This window comes from Chlorocebus sabaeus, chromosome 12 (assembly GCF_047675955.1).
Source record: "Chlorocebus sabaeus isolate Y175 chromosome 12, mChlSab1.0.hap1, whole genome shotgun sequence".
NCBI lineage: Eukaryota > Metazoa > Chordata > Mammalia > Primates > Cercopithecidae > Chlorocebus > Chlorocebus sabaeus.
The window spans coordinates 88,957,815-88,973,177 of NC_132915.1; positions in this window are offsets into that span (position 1 = coordinate 88,957,815).

Genomic DNA, 15,363 nt, shown 5'->3' on the forward strand with positions numbered 1-15,363 from the left:
TGCTCAAGGAAATAAGAAAGGACACAAACAAATGGAAAAACATCCCATCCTTGTAGGTAGGAAGAATCAATATCATGAAAATGGCCATACTGCTCAAAGTAATTTGTAGATTCAACACTATTCCCATCAAACTACCATGGACATTCTTCACAGAATTAGAAAAACGCTACTTTAAAATTCATATGGAACCAAAAAAGAGCCCACATAGCCAGACAATACTAAGCAAAAAGAACAAAGTTGGAGGTATCATCCTACCTAACTTCAAACTATACTACAAGGCTACAGTAACCAAAACAGCATGGTGTGGGTACTGGTACCAAACAGACACATAGACCAATGGAACAGAATAGAGACCTCAAAAATAAGACCACATACCTACAACCATCTGATCTTTGACAACCCTAACAAAAACAAGCAATGGGGAAAGGATTCTTGCTGGGAAAACTGGCTAGCCACATGCAGAAAACTGAAACTAGACCCCTTCCTTACATCTTACACAAAAATTAACTCAAGATAGATTAAAGACATAAATGTGAAACTCCAAACCGTAAAAATACTAGAAGAAAACCTAGGCAATACCATTCAGGACAAAGGCATGGGCATATATTTTATAATGAAGTTGCCAAAAGCAATGAAAATGAAAGCAAAACTTGACAAATGGGATCTAACTAAATTAAAGAGCTCTGCACAGCAAAAGAAACTACCATCAGAACAAACAGAAAACCTACAGAACGGGAGAAAATTCTTGCAATCTATCCATCTAATGTAAGTCTTATATCCAGAATTTATAAGGAACTTAAACAGATTTTCAAGAAACAAACAAACAACCCCATCAAAAAGTGGGTGAAGGATATGAACAGACACTTCTCAAAAGAAGACATTTATGTGGCCAACAAACATGAAAAAAAGCTCAACATCATTGATCATTAGATACATTCACGTCAAAACCACAATGAGATACCATCTGACACCAGTCAGAATGACAATTATTAAAAAGTCAGGAAACAACAGATGCTGGTGAAGCTGGGAGAAATAGGAACACTTTTACACTGTTGGTGGAATGTAGATTAGTTCAACCATTGTGGAAGACAGTGTTGCAATTCCTCAAAGACCTAGAACCAGAAATACCATTTGACCCAGTAATCTCATTATTGGGTATATATCCAAAGGAATATAAATCATTCTATTATAAAGATACATGCACACGTATATTTATTGCAGCACTATTCACAATAGCAGTGACATGGACCAGTCCAAATGCCCATCAATGATAGACTCGATAAAGAAAATATGGTGAATATACACCATGGAATACTATGCAGCCATAAAAAGGAACAAGATCATGTCCTTTGCAGAAACATAGATGAAGCTGGAAGTCATCATTCTCAGCAAACTAACACAGGAACAGAACTCCAGACACTGCATGTTCTCATTCATAAATGGGAGTTGAACAATGAGAACACATGGACACAGGGAGGAGAAAACACACACTGGGGCTTGTTGTGGGTGGGGGACAAGGGGAGGGAGAGCATTAGAACAAATCGCTAATGCGTGTGGGGCTCAAAACCTAGGTGACGTGATGATAGGTGCAGGAAACTACCATGGCACACTTATAGCTATGTAATAAACCTTCATGTTCTGCACATGTATCTTAGAACTTAAAGTTAAAAACTAAATAAAATAATAATAATAATAATAGTATAATTTCTCACACTAAAAGGTAAAAACCCAAAAATATACATGTTTACCTTATTTGTGTGCAGAAAATATAATTTGGCAAAATTTAAACACAAGCCATGATGACAGTTTTTACCAAAATAGAAGTGGAAAGCAAATTTCTCAATCTGAGAAAGGGCCGACATGGAAAACAAAGAACTAACATCATAGTGGTCAAATACTGAACACATATCCCCTACGATTGAGAACAAGTCAAAGATGTGTTTTTACTGCTTCTATGTAGACTTGTACTGGATATCTTATATTATGAATTAAAGCATGAAAAATAAAAAGCACAGAACTTAGAAAACATAGAAGTCTTTTTGTTCATAGAGGAAACTATATTAACAGAAAAATCTTAAAGACTGATTAGGTTTCTAGAACTTGGGCACAGAAAAATTCTAGAATTAGGCAATTTTGCAGTATATAGGGTCAATATACAAAAATATTATTTATTTATTTAACTTTTAAGTGCAGGGGTACAAGTGCAGGTTTGTTACATAGGTAAACTTGTGTTATGGGATTTCTTGTGCAGATTATTTCCTCACCCAGGTAATAAGCCTAGTACTCATTGGTTATTTTTATCTGATCCTCTCCCTCCTTTCACCCTCTACCCTTAAATAGTGTTTGTTGACCCTTCTTTTTGTCCATGTATTCTCACCATTTAGCTCCCACTTACAAGTGAGAACATGCAGTATTTGGTTTTCTGTTCCTGTGTTAGTTTAGTAAAGATAATGGCCTTCAGTTCTACCCATATCCCTGTAAAACACATGATCTTGATTTTGATTTGCAATTCTCTTATGATTAGTGATGCTGAGCTTTTTTTCATATGATTGATGGCTACATGTATGTCTTTGGAAAAGTGCCCATTCATGTCCTTTGTCCACTTTTTAATGAAGGCTTTTTTTTTTTTCTATAAATTTGCTTAAGTTCTTATAGATATTAGACCTTTGTCAGATGCATAGTTTGCAAAAGTTCTCTCCCATTCTGTAGGCTGTTTACTCTCTTGATAGTTTATTTTGCTGTGCAGAAGTTCAATTAGATTCTATTTGTTAAGTTGCCCTTGTGTTGTAACTGCTTTTGGCATCTTCGTCATGACATCTTTGCCTGTGCTTATGTCCCAATAGGTGAAAAGTATTCCCATTCACAATTCTCACAAAAAGAATGAAATATCTAGGAATGTAGCTAACTTAGGGAGGTAAAAGATCTCTACAAGGAGAGCTACAAAACACTGCTCAAAGAAATCAGAGCTGACACAAATGGAAAAACATTCCATGCTCATGCATAGGAAGAATCAATATCATTAAAATGGCCATAATGCTCTAAGCAAATTACAGATTAAATGCTCTTCCTATTAAACTACCATTGAGACTCTTCACAGAACCAGAAAAAATTACTTTAAAAGTCATATGGATCCAAAAAAGAGCCAAGGCAATACTAAGAAGAAAAAAAAAAAAAAAGCTGGAGGCATCATGCTGCCTGACTTCAAACTATACTTCAGGGCTACAGTAACCAAAACAGTATGGAACTGGTACACAACTTGACACATAGACCAGTGAAACAGAATAGAGAACCCAGAAATAAGACCACACACTTACAACTATTTGATCTTCAATAAACCTGACAAAAACAAGCAATGGAGAAAGGATTTCTTATTCAGTAAATGGTGTTGGGATAACTAGCTAGCCGTATGTAGAAGAAGGAAACTGGACCCGTTTCTTACACCATATACAAAAATTGACTCAAGATAGATTAAAGACTTAAATGTAAAACCCAAAACTTTGAAAACTCTGGAATTTTTTTTTTTTTTGAGATGGAGTCTCTCAGGCTGAAGTTAAGTGGCGTGATCTTGGCTTACTGCAGCCTCCACCTCCCAGGTTCAAGCAATTCTCCTGCCTTAGCCTCCTGAGTAGCAGGAACTATAGGCACGCGCCACCACACCGAGCTAATTTTTGTAATTTTAGTAGAGACGGGGTTTCACCGTGTTGGCCAGGATGGTCTTGATCTTATGACCTTGTGATCCACCTGCCTCAGCCTTCCAAAGCGCTGGGATTACAGGCATGAGGAAAAAATATTTTTAAATGACAGCAACAAGTAACAAGAGGAAGTGAATTTTAGATTGTTTATGATTAGCCTCAAACTATAAAATAATTAAGATAAATTTAATGAAAACTGTGTAAGACCTCTACATCAAAAACAAAAACACACTACAGAAAGAAATTAAGAATAATCTAACAAATATAGAGGTATGTCATGACCATTAATTTAAATATTTAATGTTCCTGAGATACCCATTTTTCCTAAACACGACTATATAGATTCAACACCCTATTGGTCAAGTTTCTAGCTTTTGTTCATTGTAGAAATCAAGAAGTTTATTATAAAATATATATAGATAAAAGATGTTGAATTGCCAACAAAATCTTAAAGAACCACTGTGGAGGATTTACAGTGGCTAATTTCAATATTTACTATAAATTTATAGTAATCAAGATGCTTTTCTATTGGGAATAGATAAATAAATTGATAGAAACACCCAGGAAGTCTAGAATAAATCTGCACATATTTGGACAATTGATTTTTTTCAGAATGTCTAGGTATTAAAGTCACTTAAGTAAGTCAGTGGGAAAACAATATTTATTTAAAATACAGTGTTAGAGCAATGGTATATCCATTAGGAAAAAAAAAAAATGAACCTTGATCCCTACCTCACATCATGAAGAAAAATTAATTTGAGATAGTTCATAAACCTAAACATAAAACTGAAACTGAAAAAAGTTGTAGGAGAATATAAGAGAGTTCCTTCATGATCTTGAGTAAGCAAAAATTTTCTGGACACCAAAAGTGTTAATTATTTTAAAAAGATACATTACATTCTATTAAATTAAAAATCTTTGTCTTTAAAAGACATTATTTTATTTTATATTTCTCTAACTTTTATTTTAGGTTCAGGGGTACATGTGCAAGTTTGTTACATAGTTAAACTCATGTCACAAGCGTTTGTTGTACAGATTATTTTGTCACCCAGGTACGAAGTCTAGTACCCAATAGTGATTTTTCTGCTCCTCTCCCTCCTCCTACCCCCCTGCCTCAGGTATACTCAGTTTCTATTGTTCCCCTCTTTGTGTTCATGTGCTCTCATCATTTAGTTCATACTTATAAATAAGAAGATGTAGCTGGTTTTCTATTCCTGTGTTAGTTTGCTAAGGATAGTGGCCTCCAGCTCCATCTATGTTCTTGCAGAGGACATGATCTTATTCTTTTTTATGGCTGCATAGTTTTCCATGGTGTATATATACCACATTTTCTTTATCCAGTCTATCATTGGTGGGCATTCAGGTTGATTCCAAGAGAACAACATTTTTAAAAATGAAAATGCCAACCATTTCATTGGGATTAAATATTCACTTTAAAATACTTGTATCTAGAATATAAGAATTCCTACAGCTCAATAGTAAAAGATAAATAACTCAATAAAATGAACATGAGATTAAAAAAAAAGAAGTGAAAATATGTTCAACCACACCACTGAGATACCACTATACACCCACTAGAATGACTAAAATCAAAATGACTGGCACTACTAAATGTACATAGTAATATAGAATTACTGAAATTCTGGCTCATTGTAGGTGGGAGTGTAAAATGGTTTCAGCCACTTTGAAAACAATTTTCTAGTTTCATATAAAGTTAAACACACACACTCAGTGAATTCAGTCCTTGGCATTTAACCAAAATAGATAAAAATGTACATGTGCAAAACTATTTGTATAAAAATATCCATAGCAGCTTTATTCATAAGAGCAAAAGGCTCATCATAATCCAAATGTGTATCAACCAAAATCACAAATGGTGATATATTTATACAATGGAATAATATGCAGCAATAAAAGAACCAAAGTTCTGATACATATTAAAACATGAATGTACTTGAATAGTATTATACTAAGCTGAAAAAAAATACTTGCAGGATACCAAGGAATACATGCTGCATGATGCCATATGCTTTGAAGTTGAAGCGCAGGCAACACTTTTCTATCATCGTAGAGATATGTTTTGTGTATTGAGTGTGGGATGACACCAAATGGGTATGAGAAAATTTTCTGAGGTGATGTAAACGGCTTCTGGCTTGACTGGGATGGTGATCACAAGGGAGTTTATCTTTGTCAAAACCCACTGTTTTTCACACTTGTTGATTTTAACTAAAATTTGTTAATTATAAAAAAAGAACAAAAAACATTCTTTTTAAAAAGAAACAAAACCTTAAAATTATATTTCCCATTTACCTCCCACAATTTCCCAAATAGATTCTGCCATATTTAACAGGTTAGGAGATTTCTATGCTTGGTAAATATTCTTAATTCCCAAAGTACTGTATTTTAGTAACCCAAATATTATAAAGTCTACCTAGGCATGTTCCTTGATATGATATTGGATCCTGTTTTGAAAATGCCAGCTATATCATTTTGGGGACAATGTTTGACTCAATACAGATGGTATTTGATGAAAATGAAGGATTATTTTACCATTTTATTGGGTTTGATAATGGTATTCAGCACTTGTAGAAAATGCTCTACTTTTTATAAATGTATGCTAAAATTAGTGCTAAAATAAAATGATGTTATCTTTATTATGCTTTAACACATTTAAGCAAGTATCAAGCAAATTAAATATAACAAAAAGTTAAAATGATCAAATCTGGAGGATAATTATATCGATGTTGGTTGCACTATCCTGTCAATTTTCTATAGGCATAGTGAAAACTAAATTTAAAAATTAGGCCAGATGAAGTGGCTCACACCAGTAATCCCAGCAAGTTAGGAAGACTAGGCAGCTGGATAGTTTGACCTCATGAGTTCAAGACCAGCCTCCTGAGCAACGTGGTGGAACCCTGTGTCTACAAAAAAAATTACAAAAATTAGCCAGGTGTGGTGGTGCACACCTGCTTGGGAGGTTGAGATGAGAGGATCACTTGAGCCTGAAGATCGAGGCTGCAGTGAGCCAAGATCGTGCCACTGTACTCCAGCCTGGGTGATACAGCCAGATCTTGTCTCAAAAAAAAAAATTGAAATTAAATTATTGTCTCTAAATTATTAAGTGCTTGAGTAATCAATTTCTTCCTAAATTTAAAGCAACATAAATTATATTTTTCTAAGAAAGACATTTAAAATTTTCAATTCGCTTGTATATCATATTGAGTTTTCCTTTTTATTGTCACCTCTAAAAAGCTCAAATTTAGGCATTGTGCATAATTTCTGTACCCTTCCTTTAACCCACTATTCTTCATGAGGACAAATATTGAAACCATGCAAGAGTTTCTAAATTATTTTCTACCAAGGCTTCTGCTGTACTTCTCAGCAAAGGAATGTTCTTTCTATGACAAAGAAATGTGTATCTTTAGAAAAATAATTCCCAATTGACTTTAATATGTTATTTCCATTTACTCCTTGGCTCCTGGTCAAGAATGTGACAACCCTTGCATAAATGCTTTGTTCCTATAGCTTTTATTTACTGATTCTTACATTTGTGTCCTTTTGAAATCTGATTTTATTAAGTGTAGGTTCCTATTGTAAGTTGGTCAAATTCTCTTGAGAAATAAGTGGCATAGTGAAGGAATGCATTAATGAATGATTTCATGAATCAATGAATTAATGATTGAGTAGTCAGACCTATAATTCTTCTCCTATCTTTTGCAGAGTTTTTTTTTTTTTTTTAATGGCTTATCTAAGGAAAATGAAGAAATTTGACCAGCATAGTTAACTGAGCCTCATATATGAAAAGGTAATCACTGTTCTCAGTTAGCTTTATTTTTACTACATATGCTAGTTTCAGGCTTGAAAATTATTCCTCCTAGACAATTTAATACTTTTGGATCAGTTTTAGTTTTCTTTAATTTCCCTGTGTTCCTGATGACACTATTTTTTTTCTGGTTTCTCCTGCAATAAGACCTGTTTTTCTCACTCCAGTTTCTGGGTTCATCTTAAGGGTAAGTTCTTTTTTCTCTCAAGGGTGCATAATGGCAGCTAGTATGTCTTGGCCAGCTGATACTGGGAACGTTAGAACCAGGAAGCTTCAGGCCAACCACTGCCATGTGTCCTGCCATGTTGAACATCCTCTTCAAAGCCAGTAATCAGGAGAAGCACCAGTTTTCTGGAATAACCAAGATATCCATGAGTTGCTTTATTTTTTGGTGTATTTAAAAATGTACCAGAGATGGGAGTATTCACATATAAATACAATTTCAAACTACTGTGAACTGCTTTCTAATAAAAGGGATGCATTTGCTTTCTTCATTTCTTCTCCAACAACAAACCTCCAGACAGGGCATGTGGCAGATGGTGGTAGTCTGAGACTCCTGTATGGAGTTCAAAGAGCAAACATGATTTGGGGGTGTCACAAGGCAGATGTCATTCCATGGGGCAGAGAAAGCCATATCTTGATATGACTGTCTAATGAATAAATTTGCACCAAGATCATTCCATTTGATAAAAAATGGTCCAAGATTCTTCCCAATGTTTTCAAATGAGCCAGTGAAGGGTGGCAATTGAGAACACTAGTTTTAAATTCAGGCAGTCTGGTATCGAAATGCTGATTCTGTCATTAGTGATTTTGTGAAAATAGCTTTATTGCTTTGAGTACAAGGTTCCTCATTGTTTAGAGGGAGGGATCATTGTTTAATGAAAATGTGTATTAGATACATTTTGTGTTCCATTTTTAAAAAATTTAGATTCAGTGAGTACATACACTTGTTTGTTACATTGATATTATATGTGTGATGGTGGGGGTTGGGTTTCTGGTTTACTGTCACCCAAATATTGGACATTTTATCCATTGACAATTTTTCAACCCTCACCTCACTTTCCCTTCTTTTGGAGTCCCCATAGACTATTCTCTCCATCTTTATGTCCATGTGTACCCTTTGTTTAACTCCCACTTATAAGCGAAAACATGCAATATTTGATTTTCTGCTTGTGAGTTAGCTCACTTAGGATAATGGCCTCCAACTTCATCCATTTGTTGCATGATTTCATTCTTTTTTTATGACTGCTTCCTCGTGTTTCAAAAGTGGATAACCATGCTTTATACAATGCATGAAAAATGCTTAGCATAGTGTCCAATATGTCAGTATTATAAAATCTTAATGAATAGTAATAGTAGTAATAATAATTATAGTAATAATAATGCATTTATTGAGTTCTATTTTGGGCATGCTGAAGAAACAATGATAAATTATACCCTAACTTTGTCTTCATAGAACTCCTGAGTATTAGTCTGTTCTCATGCTGCTAATAAAGACATACCCAAGACTGGGTAATTCATAAAGGAAAGAGGTTTAATTGACTCACAGTTCCACATAGAAGGGGGGCCTCACAATCATGGCTGAATGAGGAGCAAAGTCACGTCTTACATGGTGGCAGGCAAGTGAGTTTGTGCAGGGGAACTCCCACTTATCAGATCTCTTGAGACTTATTCACTACCATTAGAAAAATAGGGAGAAATCACCCCATGAAAAACATGGGGGAAACCACTCCAATTATCTTCACTTGCACCCCCCGCCCCCCGCCGACACGTGGGGATTACTACAATTCAAGGTGAGATTTGAGTGGGGACACAACCAATCATATCACCTGCATCACTGGAGGTACAAAGCATGTGATATCTGCCTTCTAAAGTGGTTATGGATTAAATGAGATAATGCATGTGAAATCGCAACACAACACCTGATTGCTATTTCTGTGGTACACAAGTATGACACATTTTGAAAAATGCTAATTTAAAGAAACTATTCAAGTATTGTATCTTGGGAAATCAGAGCACGAACAACTTCCCACTTAAAGGATTAAGTGGGTGAGTGGAATACAGTAGGCCCCAGCAAAGAAAGAAATGGGGAGACTTTATATTTAGCAATGCAGATTGTATGGAGTTTGTGTCACAGTGATAAGCATCAGGAGTGTGCAGGAGGAGTTTTCATGGCAAAGATTAGTGGCTTAAAGGACGGAGGCCCCTAGGCTTAATAACATTGTTTTATATATGCAGACATTTAAATGCCCACATAGATATTTCACACATATTTTGCTGTCAAATAAACACCCTCAAGCTGGACAAGTTTATTTATTATTCCTATTTTCAAATGAAGAAACTAAGGACTGCGACTTTGAAGGTTTTGTCCAAGTGCACCAGACTCAAAAATGACTGAGCCATGATTTTGCCTTCAAGTGCACCCTGCTGCCTCCCTCAAGCATGATAACTAGAAATGACAGTCGGCAATGATATTCATCTTGCAGCAGTGGCAGGGTACCAGCACATGATGGTACCTCTGAAATGAAATATTAGCTGAGCCATGGGCTTTCTGTTTCAGGGCTGCTGGAACCACGGGCAATACAAAGAATGAAAATAGCAACTCGAAAACAAATTCCACAGTTCTTTCTGTGAGTTTGCAAAAATCTACACGTGGAGAGTGAGTAATGAGTTTTCTACTGTCTGTTAGCAATGGTGAGCCTGGGCACTGAGTGACAGACAGTCTATCTCACTTTGAAATCAACTTTACGTTTTGAAGTTTCATGTTTAAGTTGATCTGTGGACAAACATCTATGAGGACTTTTTGTAGTGTATCTTTATGGGGACCTTAGTTTCTCTTTTTCTAACCATTAGACTGGATTATATGCTCTTCGAAGGACCTTTCTCCATACTGGTTGCCTAAGTTTTTATGCTTGGAATATAATTACCTTTTCTAACCTGGGATACCATTTTTTTTAAGTGTGAAAAAATCCTTTATGTTTATTTATGTTTCAGATTTTGTCCAGGGTTTTAACTGGGAAGAGAAAAATCATCACACGTCTTTATCTTATGTATAACCACACAAAAAGTATATTTCCTAATCTCTTTACTCAAAGTCTTTCTTAAAATGACCCTGGATAGCAAATGCTTGAATGTCTTCATTCTTCCATAATCACTCTATATGACATAAACCAAAAGTCACCGAGTACCTTCCAACACCAAGCAGTAAGCACCTTGTAAATTTCTAAATCAGGTCTTTCTCAAATCTTTAATATCTGGGGTTGTATCTTTGTTTTTTTTAACTTTTATGAAGTTTAGAGGTACAAGTGCAGGTTTATTACTTAGTTAAATTTGTGTAATGGGGGTTTGCTGTACAGATTATTTTCTCACTCAGGTATTAAGCCTAGTACCCATTAGGTATTTTTTCTGATCCTCTCCCTCCTCCCACCCCCTACCCTCCAAAAAATGATTCTATCCAGCAATCCCATTACTAGATATTGTAAAGGAAAAAAAAATCATTCTATTATAGAAACAGATGCATATTTATGTTCATTGCAGCACTATTCACAATAGCAAAGACATGGAATCAACCTAAATGTCCATCAACGATAGACTTGGTAAAGAAAATGTGGTACAAATACATCATAGAATACTATGCAGTGAAAATGTGGTACAAATACATCATAGAATACTATGCAGTGTCCTTTTCAGAGACATGAATGGAGCTGGAGGCCATTATCCTTAGCAAACTAACACAGAACCAGAACACCAAACACCACATGTTCTCACTTATAAGTGGGAGCTAACTAATGAGTTACCATTTTTAATGACTGCACTGAGAAATTTGAAAAATTAGTTGAGAATAACACACAACATACAGAAGTTAAAAGGCCTTTCTGGTTTTTGAAAATTCGTAAGGAGGTTAGATTATGAGATGGGAAAGAACGGTGTTCTCATGGCCATTATAATTCAGTTTCAGACTTGCCTTGTCATTCTGCCTGTGTGGACTCAAGTCCATTCTGCATTGCTGCAGACCAAAAATAACACAGCCACCTGTTCAAACTCCACAGCAAGGGACAACGGCCCCACAGTATATGTCTTTCCCAACATTTCTATTTATTTCCCCACTAAGGAAGTTTAGTGACCTCTGCGGTTAACCTTGTATCATGATGATATATCTCCCCAGGGTCTTACTTTCACCCCTAGAAATTTGCCAGGCATATGTCATATAAAATGAGAGTCGCCTCCCTTTGGGAAATTCAGCAGCAAGTTTAAAAGATATTAACATTTTCCTTCATTACAAATCCATCTGATATTTAACAAGAAGCATGAACCCTGACAGCTGGTTGTTGAACAGATAAAACTTTCCTAGAACATTTTCCATGTCATTAAGTGTTCTTCCACAGCATCATTTGTAATGGCCATGGAGCATTTAAGCATATGTGTGCCCTATAATGTATTAACTTATCCCTATTGTTGAACAATTTGGTTGATTTTTTAAAACTCACAAAATTTTGAGAACTTACCATTTTTAAAAAGCACTTGTCGATTTGACAGGAGAAAAAAATGACTTTTCAGGTTTCTTTAATTTATGTGTTTTTTTAAACCAGTAAATGTAAACACTCTTCTGATTAATTGATTACCAAATTTTTCCCCTCCATCCCATCAGATAAAATATGGATAAAATCTCTTCACTTCTCTCCCTAAACATTACTGCTATCACCCTAATCTGAATCACTATTTCACATGAGCTGCTGTAATCACCTCCTAATTGGACTCCCTGAATACACACTTATCTTCCTGCAGGTCATTCTCTTCTTAAAAAAAATCTGATAATGCCCCACTCCTGCTTAATACAGTTGAATGACCTCCCATTCCATTTATAGCAAAATTTAAGCTCCTTCCTGTGGCCTTCAAGGTTCTATGTGACCTAGCCCTTGCCCAAACATTTCATCTTTGAAATTATCTTGTGTAGTTCTAAGTCTTCATTCCTAACCTGCAGCCACACTAGATGCCTTGCTATTAGAAGGAAGCTCAAACTCATTTCTTTATACTTGCATTTCCCACAGCTTAGAGTATGCTATCCGCTTTCATTTCCAGAACTTCATGTGGCTGACACTGTCTCATCCTTCGGGTTTCTGCTCAAAGATTACCTTCTTACAGAGGAATTTATCTTACCATCTACCTAGATTATCCTTGTCCACATCTTAGGAGTTGGAGCAGCACAGGCAAAGATATTAAGACATACAACTGTAGTTTCATTGTTTGGTAAGTAAAAAAAGAGTCATGAGAGGTTGGATTAGACAACTAGTCAGAGGACAGAAAACATAGGGCCTTATAAGTAGTCAAATATCCTCTATTTTGTTTTATTTTATTTTATTTTATTTTATTTTATTTTATTTTATTTTATTTTATTTTATTGAGACAGAATCTCGCACTGTCACCCAGGCTGGAGTGCAGTGGCATGATCTTGGCTCACTGCAACCTCTGCTTCTCAGGTTCAAGTGATTCTCCTGTCTCAGTCTCCCAAGTAGCTGGGATTACAGGTGCCCACCACCACGCCCAGCTAATTTTTTGTATTTTTAGTATGATGGGGTTTCACTGTGTTGGCTAGGCTGGTCTCAAACTCCTGACCCCGTGATCTGCCCACCTCAGCCTCCTAAAGTGCTGGGATTACGGTCATAAGCCACCACACGCGGCCTGTATTTTTATTTATGGGAACCTACATAGAGTTCTCAGACCTCTGGATAGTTTCATCCCACCATCATTTATTCATTCATCAATCATCAGTATTACATACCAGACACAGATAAAACTAGAGGTGCAAAAATGATTAAGGTTATTTTTGCCTCTAAGTGGCTTACAGTTATTATTTAAAATCCCAAATACTCAATATTCCCAAATTAGGCTCCCAGAATACATATAAGAATCCTTAGTTATGTGTTTCCCTGACCCTCAGTGGACTGTGATCCATTAAGGAGACATCTCCTAAATGAAACAAGATTCATCAGGTTCTTGTGCCTGTAGGTCTTTTAATTTAAGGAATTGCTTTCTTCACTTGATAATAACTCCCCTAGCCATCTTCTAGCTGGAGGCTGTAAGTGAACGTGTTTATGTCCTTGGTTAAAGACTTAGAGAAAAATCCCACCCAAAGATCCCGTACACATAAATGTCAAGTCTTTCTCATCCAAAAGTTTCTTCTACCTGTGGAAAGAGGTGAAGTGAAAAGAAGTAAGGAATTAGTGAGAAGAGGACTGTCAAGTTTCATCTTTCTCCCTCTGATAAGGGAAGAGGACTTGCACATCAATGAACATGTCATCTTATTGACTGTATTTCTACTCTGGGTGTCCTGGAGATGAGAGGTGTCAGTTCCCATCTCTTTGATCCATCACTGCAGCATGTTTGAGAGGGGATAGAGGACCTCTTCATGTTTCTTTTCCATCTCTTTTAATTACATTCAACAGAGAAAGACAAGCCTTATCTCCCCATAAGCAAGATGCTTTCAGCATTATGAAACTATTTGCTCATTCTTTCTGGTTTGAGGGCAAAGCTTCGTTTTGTCATTTTTGACCCATCAAGGTTAAGTAAACTTTTTTTTCATTTCTTTCTTTCTTTTGTCTCTAACAGACACCAGAACAATATGACTTGGAAAATCTATACATCTTGGTTTAGTAGCTGACTACCAGCAACCTTGGATACCCTCTAAAGCTAATATATTAATATTAATTAGGAACACTTTCCCTCTTTTGCTGAATACATTCTTTGCTTAAGCATGTACTCCAGTACTCCAGGGCAAATGTCCTTAACATTTGAAATTCTTTTAAGTTTTATATTGTTTGTAATTGATGCATAACAAATGTACATATTTATGAGGTACAATGTAATATATGTATATGCTGTGTAATGATCAAATAAGGGTAATTAGCATATCCATTCCTGAAACATTTATCATTTCTTTGTGATGGAAACATTCAAAATCCTCTCTTCTAGCTATTTTGAAATATACAATACAGTATTGCTAACTATGCCATGAACATCATTGATACTCCAGTGAAGTCTATGGAACTGTTCTGTGACAAATTAGAGGTGGTCACAATTTTTCAACATGTATTTCCACAAGAGGAGGGAAATATTTTGCCTTCTCTTGAATTTGGGCTTGTCTTAGTTATTCATTTGTAACCAAGAGAAAGTAGAGGTGACACTGCATGACATGTGAAGTAAGGTCAGAGAAGGCGGGTTGCTTCTTCTTCGGTCTCTCAGTACACTCTCTTCCTGAATACTACCTCTTGATGTGCTCCTTTTCAGAACTCAACCACCATGGTGCAAGAATTCCATGTTACAAGGTAGGTGTCCTGGTGGTCAGCCCCATCTGAACTCCTAATCATCTTGAATGTCCGGCAACCTAAAAGCACCTGAAAAGGTGCTTGTAGTTTTCATGAAAGAAATCATAGCAATCATTGAACTACAATCATGTGAGAGATCACAAATGACAATTGCTTAGTTGGATCTTTCTCAGATTCCTGACCCACAAAATCATGAGAAAATAAAGGGTTATTATAACTTTCCAATGTTAGGGTAATTTGTTGCCCAGCAATAGCTAATAAGAACACTTTCTCAGAATAATGTTTTTAAATGCATGGAATAAAATGTGTAAAATTACAAAGAAAATGTATATTGAAGTAGTTATAAAATATTTTTAAAATAAATTTAATTTTACTCATTAAACTCATTTATTGTTAACTCATTAAATAGCAAGAGCTATGATCAGGTCTATGACTCCATAATTTTAAAATATTAATGAGCAAAAAATGATAAGGCTGAATGTCTATTACAATATTAATCAAATACAAAACATCTGATTCGTACTGG